We start from the raw sequence: 9229 nt of genomic DNA, 5'->3' as shown, positions 1-9229 counted from the left end.
CTCTCTCTCTCTCTCTCTCTCTCTCTCTCTCTCTCTCTCTCTCTCTCTCTCTCTCTCTTTCCTCGTCTCATTCGTCTCATTCGTATATTTTCGCGCCGAGAGGAAAAATGTTTGATCGGGATGGACTTGGCGGACGTAATTATATACCTGTTAACGAATGAAATATCACCGAGTCGAGGAAAGACACTTTCTGATTTATGAGCGGAGTCTTATTTGAGAGGGTGGAACTTCGCACGGCGCCCTGATAAGTGTCGCCGATAATATGCTAATAATGATTTGTGGTGATGGAGACTTCCGCGTTAATCTACGTAAACGCCATGAAGTCGATCCGCGATGGGAATTTAGAATGTTCGAACGTCGACGGGGTGAAAAATATCGTGGCATTCCTCATGCCGAATTGAAGGAGATCGTTAATCATCGATGTCTATGTCGTCTGTGTGTCGTCCCAGACCTTCTTGAATCCTCCAAAAAACTCGATTCTGCACATTTATATTACGTTATTTCTACATTTCTCTAAACCTTTCAATTTTTGTCTGTACTCACCCTCTTCTTTCTTTATATGTTTTGTTCTCTGTTTCATTATTTCTTTTCGATTTTCTATTTAATATATTTCTTTAGATTATGCATTAATTACTTTTAATATACAATAATAAAGATTAATAAAAAAAAAAACATCGCGCACATGTAGAAATAAATACATCCAGAAATATATCCGTCTTTTAATTATAAATATAAATGAAAAGTTTTTCACAAAAATCAAATAATCCAAAATTTTTCAGAAAACGAAAAAGCTTCTCAACTTGAAATTATTATATTATATAAATATAGCATTTTTTTCTTAGTACAGAACGATTTGATAACTCAAATTAAAAAAAAAGGATTTATTTGGTATTTGTGAGAAATTTATTATATTAAATCGCGTTCTAGTTGACTGATACAAGGAATTTTCTGTTCAGCATGCAAATTAGAATGTTCGATCAGTGGACTTACCCGATAAAATTTGCTATATGAAAAAGGGAAATTACGCAGCGTATGTCAGACAAAAGGAAACTAAGCTTTCATCTCCAGGAGGAGATGCTCCGCGTAAGTACAATATATTGAACAAGCGGACACACTTTTACGATGATTCACGTTCGAGAGTAGGGAATGTACGCACTTTTTGTACAAACCGCCTATTTATGTACGCGCCACTCCGCGGTATCTTCTCGTAGGTTTCATTTATTTACGAGCCTGAAGGGATGGAGGACGATCTAACCCACGCCTCGCCATATTGAGCGCATTACTTTCTTTATTCAGATTGGCAAAGTCGCGCGTTGCCTACTTTAAATTCGGTACGGTGACACGAAGCAAAATCATCGCGGTCGTTTATTATACCGCGCGTTTTACCAGCTGCGCGTTTGCGCGCACCTTTCGTGTCGGAGGACGTCCCGATAATAATATCATTTACGTGACAACAAAAATGCATATCGTTGTGCGCTTTGTCATACGACTCGTACACTGCGATGCTACACTGCGTTCCATGTTCCAACTCAATTCAGAAATTAAAAAAAGTACTATCCTTCATATATAGAGGAAAGCAATTATAATTGTTTTATTATCTAAGTAAGAGTTAATTACTGTCAAAGTTAAATGTTACAATAATACATGTACATATATATGTATTTAAATAAATTTATTGATTGATTTGAATAAATTACAGATAAATCATATATGATTGCGAATTAACTTACTTTCGGACTTGCATAGATAAATTGAAATAATGATAATCCTTCTCGAATTAAATTAGATTAATTTATCATTTATTAATTTAATGCCATTAGCATCTTAAAATCTGTAAAGAACTTATTTTATTATTGTAATTTCTGTTAGACGTTTGTAAAAAAGTTTTTTAAAAGATTGAGTTTTTAAATAAAACAAAGAATTATTCTACATTGTTAGAAATGTTCTTAAATTTTATTAAATTATACAATTTAAATTTAATTTCATGACATTACATTAAATTTAATATTTATAATTAAAAAGTATATTTGTGTATATTTTACATGTACGTAAAATTTAATGTATTTTTCATGAAAATTTATGAAATTTAATGTACATTTCATTTAACGTTCATTTCATTTAAATAACTACTGTAACTTAATTTTCAGTTAAATCATTCATTACTTTTAATTTCATAACCACGAGCTTCATTTACATGTAAAGGTGGTTATTTCTAACAGTGTATATTGGATGCATCGATCACATAAAATTCTCCTTTACCCTGCCTTTCACAAATAACGAGTCTTCTACCACTCGATGCAAACATTTCTCGAATGCCAGACGATTCTTGCGCGACAAAGACTCGCAACGTGCTACAGGCAGAACGACCAGGTCGGCATCGTCGTGTGATAGATGCCTGCTCAACGATGTGTCCACCCACCTACGCGGGGCGCATTGCTGACACGAGCGTTTATGTCTACATAAATTCTCATTTGAGGCTCGATAATAAAGTAGACACGTGTTGTCCTGTTCGGCGGACCGATCTGATCTATAGATCACCGTGAGACGCAATGAGAAATCAGGATCGGCCGCAAAAAACCTCAAGAATCTGATACTTAATTCATATGAGCAAACCTTCTGTCCACTATTAAATTTGTTCAATTTTTACAACATCAATGAAGATTCGTGTATTTGTAACAAAAAGGAAGATGTTTCCATTTAAAATCAAATGAAAACATTTTTTTTCTTTTTTGTAAAATGTTGAAAGATACACTCAGCGTATCAATCCAGTTAGGTATCACTCTGTAGGAAAAGGTGAAGATAATGAATGATTAAAAGTTATCAGGGGTATTAGTTTCGCCCTACCGATGAAACTAGACATGTATATTTATGCGTGTCTATATAAGGCAGGCGTAAACATGTTTCGCATGCTATACAAAGACAATATCTTGTGCACACACGAGTGCGTGGTAAGATACTCAGCGTGTTTAATTATATGCATTCTCGGAATCTGCGCGGATTCACCTTACCTAATATCCACGTAGTATGCACGTGTTATTTCATGCTTCGTGTTTACGCATCGAAAAGGAGAAAGGAACTGCGCACTATGCCTTATTTACAAGCCCTCTTCTCGTAACGCGAAAATATCGGTTCTCGATTCTTCTTTTCTGACTGTGTGCGTTTCCTTGAGAAGGCAGACTGTAATTTTATTATTCGAAAATTGGGCCAAAAATAAAAAAGAATATTTACAAAAAGAATTAAAATCTTTTTGTAGCATATAGAATACCATAAAAGTATTCTTGGTGCAAATATGTAATTTGATGATATAATTTTTGTAAGTTTGATTCTCGACGAAAAATATAGCTTAATTGAAGTCAATCGATTCATCTTCTATGAACAAACACGGAAGCTCGATTCTCGCGTATCTATAAAATTGAAGTTTAAATTCGCCGAGATTTCATCATTTTATACAACGAGCTTCGGTAAGATGTTCGTTTTGTCTCAGCACTTGATTAATTATCTTTACAGGCTTTGAGAGAAGCCCTTCGCGCAACTTGTGGGACTAGGTGTAGCGAGAGACGGTCATTTTTGTGGCAAGTCCGGGACGCAGATAGGTGGAAATGACCACTGGTCTCCCGTGGGATTAGAAGGACGAAGAGACCGGGAGAGATCGAGCCTCCAACAGTCGTATCGTCTAGTGCGCTTGATGGAGTAGTCTCGCGGCTAATGTCGAGCGAGGGTGAGTACAGTCCACGACGTGGACGACGAACGATGCCTGATTCATCACCTCGCCCAGTAGACGCCCAGTGCGCTCACGTTACTCCCAAGACGCAAACAAATCAACGTACATTCGGAAATCGGAAGAGCAAGCGTGACGGCAGGACCCGGCTGAGTACCAGCGGTCGTCAGGATCGATTGTAACTGGTACTCTCGAGGGAAGAAATCTGACTGTCCGCTGTATCTTTGAGAATTGCTGACGTTTGTGCGCGTCGACGATGGATTTGTAACACAATGTTTTGACTGTTTCTTTTGATCGATTTTCGAGACGATATTCTTTTCTTCGTATCATAATCTGATAACTTAGCTCTTAAAAAAAAAAGATTTTTATCAGAATAACTTACATTCCTTCTCAATAACTAACATTTTAGATCATTTATTTTTAAACGTAATAGGCTCTTTGTTATCTTTATTGTACTAATACAATAAAAATAATTTCTCTTTCTTTCTCCCTTCTATTCAATCATAGTTGCATATGCTTCTACAGATATGTAAATATGAGAACAGTTAAAATTAATCGGCTTTCGAAAAAAATGTGTATGGATATTTATACAGTATTGAATGAGACTTCATAAGATTCGTCGAATAATCTTAACGTTATGCTTCATGTTCCTATAAGCTAGAATCAGATAGAAGCGTATTCTGCTACGTTGCGATAAACCGTGGTATCATATGCGCGATCAGATGTAGACGCGTATACATCAGGGAATCGGGAGCTACCTCGGAATCAGATTGGGATAACCGATGTACTGCGCAGCTGCTATCGAAGCACGAAGACCTCCGCGCGATCAATTAAATACAAATGATTACGGCGGATCGTATTATCGCCTCAATGATAATCAGGCCAGTTGTATCTGTACTAAGTACTCAAGTATTACGATCTATTATCCGCGATCGCAAAATACGGTATCTTCTTCAGGTCGCCCTGATATATTCTTTCGGATACCATTTGCACGATGCGGCTGTTATAGTAAAGCCATCATCATTGTCGAATGGAGAACAAAGGTCATCGAGATCAATGCTTGCAACTTGACACGTTGATCAGACAATTTTATACAATATACCTGCGCTTATGCATCGTCGCAACACTATGCAGCATCCTCATGGAAAGGTAAATGTAGATACAGGCTGACAATTCGCGCTTATGTATATGAATAAATTCTATTTTCAAGAAATCCTAATAATATTGATCTTACTCACTTCAGATTTAATTCTATCGGTGTAATGATATGAAATAGTAAACAATAATAAAGTCACATAACAAACTGTGAAATGTCGTCTTTATCCAGTTTCATTTCTACATTCTTCTATCGATTGATAAGATATTAAGTAAGAAATAAGGATATTAGGTAATAAAAAATAAGGATCTACATTTCTTTTTGCACGTAACAAAATAAGTAAGTACACGATATAATTTGTAAAAATATTCGACAATATATGGAACAGATTTTCTCTAATTACTCAATTAAATATTATAACAAGAATAAGTTAAATTCAAATGAGATAAATTAAACGAATAATGTTTAATATTATTTTCTCAGTTTATATAAATTAGTTTTGAATTATGCAGTATTTGCATCTTTCAAAGAAAAATATTCAACAAATAGTTTTTAAAACTTTATTATATCATTGATACATTAAAATATTACAAAATACTTAGTTACTTATAATTTCATATCCATAATAATACAGCTGTATTTATATTATAATAAAAAATAAATGATTCATGTATTAAATAGTATTAAACCTACTTTCCTGAAGAGAATGAAATTATTTAAATACTTTTAAATTTTATCTCATAATTTAATTCAATTTGAACAATTTTTAAACATTGTAATATATATAGTAAAAAATGTAATTGCATTTTATTAAAAATTACAGATTTTATATTCCTTAACTCTTTAACTTTTAAAATACAAATAATCGTTTTCAATGGAAGACAAAAGTGTAACTAAGAAGAAATATTCAAATTTACAAGATATAATCCGAATAACAGGATATCTGAATATACATAACCCATTCTCTAAAAACTTCAATAATATTACAATATGGCTAAATTTAACATCGGTATATTTACCAAAAAATAGGATTATTGTTTTACCAAGTGCATTTGGAAAATTGCGTCTCAAAGTGCTTGATCTGTCACAAAATTGGCTTGGTTTGAAATTTTATTCAACTAAATGGCCATGGATAGAGCAGAATGCTATTCAAAACACTTTGATTAAGTTAGATATAAGCAATAATTTTGTAAGTAAATTTGTAAGTCATATTATATTATGTGCAATTGAAATATTTATTCACGAAAACTACTGCTGAAACCAATCGATTTTATAGGCATGTTCAATTTGTCAGTATTATTGCATCATTCTATCTTTTTACGTTAGACATAAAACAAGGATAATATATCACAATATGCTGACGTGTTCTCAATCGCTTTATCATATAAATTATATAGAAACATGTTTAACATACTATCATATAATCATTAATTCTTATCATTATTTACAGCTAAGTAAATTGCCATTAAATATTGGGAAACTAAATTGGTTATTGTCATTAAATGTACATAACAATCTATTGGAATGGTTACCACAAAGCATTGGATATATACGTACTCTTCTAGTTTTAAATTTGTCATATAACAGATTACTGTATTTACCAGCAACTATGATGTTCTTAAAGAGACTGAATATGCTAAATATTACGAAGAATCCAATACAAACTCTGAGATATGATAATAAGTATAAAGTATTAAGCCTCGTTGAACTATCAGCTAATATTATTCTACGACATAGGTTGGTCGCTTTTAATTATTTTGTATAAGCATTGATTAAAAACAACTCATTATTTGTATCACCATTACTGTTACACTTACTTTTTTGGTAACGAATTTTACAGTTACTTTGATCGTTACTTTTTATATTTTGAACCTTTGGCTGGTATTCATAATTTGTTCTCAAAACAGTTTGAGTAAAGTCTTAAGATGTTAATACGATTCTGTGATTGGTTTATGACGTCTTAAAAATGTGATAAATCAATTACAGAGCTGTATTAACACAAGAGCAATTTTTTGAATACCAATCTTTAAATTTGATGGAAATGATGATATGTGCTATATAATTTATTGTGAAAAATATTATCTTAGACTGATTCAAGATTGAAAATTTAATCGGCGAGTAATTTATAAAATTGAACGTGTAAGTATATGTATAAATTCACTATGAAACATTATTATGTAAAAACTCTAAAATTGACTTTTCAGTGCACGTTACGGCAGCAAAATGCTATTATTGATTAAAAGTTTTTTGTTAGGTGACATACTTACAATCAATTCTTGAACATATTGAATCATATGATATTTTGTTGTCGCAATATGCTGCGCATGAAAAATCAATTTAACTTAATTAATCCGAGAAAGCATTTTCTCTTTCTAGTTTTTTTCGGTTTAGTGTCATTGTTTTAATAGTTTTTATTAATATTTAAACAAAGAATATTGTAATATTTTGTAGATTGATCTTGTTTCAGCATAAAAAAGTATCAAATTGTTACTTTTTAAGTAACGGTAATGAGTTATTTTTAACAATAATAATTAGTAATGATAACTTACTTTTTTTATATCCGTATATACAATATGTGTGTGTGTGTGTGTGTGTGTGTGTGTGTGTGTGTGTGTGTAAAAATTTTTTAAGATTTTTAAAGATTTTTTACAATAAAAATGTCATATTAATAACTTTTTAATTATAAACAAATAAAAATACAGCTTTTACATAAAATTTTGAGGTACAAAATGATATTTTTCAAATTATATTTACTAAATAATTATTTCTATTTTAAAAGACATTTTCTCCAAATTTTTATTAGCTTAGTGAGAATTTTTCACATACAAAGTTTGAATTAAATGTCGCTGTAATTGATGACATTTTTCGACACTTGATTAAAAAAAAGTATGTTTTAAATTAATCAAAAATATTTTTTTAATAAAAAACAGAATTTAATACAAGTGAGACAAATTAAATTCTAATTCTTGATAACATGTTATAAATAATATTTTTAACAAAATAATATTTTTCTAGAATACCATACAGTACGAGATTACCATCAAAATTTGTTGAATACTTGGAAGAAGAGAATTATTGTTTTATATGTGGACGTTTGGGTATAGGTTTCTTATCTGTACACATATATTATTCTATTTATATCTTAAATGCGCATGTAATTCTTCATGCATTTGAAGATAAACAAGTAATATTTGAATTTTTATGTTGTTCTCCTTTTTGCGGAAATAATTCAAAATTTGATAACATATTGGCTCGAAATATAGACGCTTTTATTTCAGACATTAAAAAAGTTGTTAGATCTAAGACTAATCCCAGTAGTGTATGTTGGTTTTTTATACGATCCTTAATAGATCACACATTAAATCCGTTCAGGAATCGTATATAAAACGTATATGAATCAATAGATGCTAGCTGGGAATCTATTCTTTACATTATAAAAATTGATTCATAAAAATATGATTCAAATTTAAAATTATTAGGATTACTAGTGTTTTATCTTCTATCACTTACAATTGTATAATTTTGACATCTATATATAATGTATGTAGAAAATATGTGTCAATACAATTAATTTTTAATAACAAAATAAATTAACAATTGCCTATCTGCGTGTAGTCATATTTATATTAAAACCTAAACATTTGATATTACATTAGATTTTGTAATTTCACATTATCAGCTTTACATTATTAATCATATATATAAAAGTAATTATTAAATATTGATAATATTACTGATCGTGTGTAGTTAATATTGATGTAGAATACTAATGATGACCTAGATTTTGATATATTCTAATCAATCTATCAGTATTGCTTTATTTAGGATCCATGTCACAATATGTCACAGTGTAATGAATAATGTATGTAAAAGTGAAATATGTTATCAATAATATTAATCATGTAAGGTTATAAAAATATTGAAAATATTGATGCACATTGTCAGTATTACTAATTCAATATTATTGATCAAATTCAGTATTATTGACTGTATAGAGTCATTAGACCTCTTCTTTTTGACTGAATTTTTGCATCAGTTCATCTTTCTTTCTTTTCTCTTCAGGAAAGAATGCAAAAGTTTAGTCAAAAAGAACAGGCCAAAAGAATAGGTATACACACATATATAAACTCATGCATATACACACAAGACGCACAATTAAGTATCTATATTCTGTTTGACATTAAAAATAAGGATCAACATGAAAAGAGTTGTGTTATGTTAGCTATGTCAAAAATTATTTTTTTAGTTATGAAATTGCGTGTAACAAAATAGCGCTGTAACAAAATTAGCTATGTTTCGTAAAGAATTAGCTAATGTTATGATTTCTATCCGTCCAAATCTGGAAAAGAAATTTGTCAAAAAAAATTCCCTTAAAAACAGATTTTTTTCCATTAAAAAATGGAAATCTTCTTCGT

Source organism: Atta colombica, unplaced genomic scaffold (assembly GCF_001594045.1).
Source record: "Atta colombica isolate Treedump-2 unplaced genomic scaffold, Acol1.0 scaffold14, whole genome shotgun sequence".
NCBI classification, from domain to species: domain Eukaryota; kingdom Metazoa; phylum Arthropoda; class Insecta; order Hymenoptera; family Formicidae; genus Atta; species Atta colombica.
The sequence above is the reverse complement of the archived record's forward strand: the minus strand, read 5'-3'. Positions refer to the sequence as shown.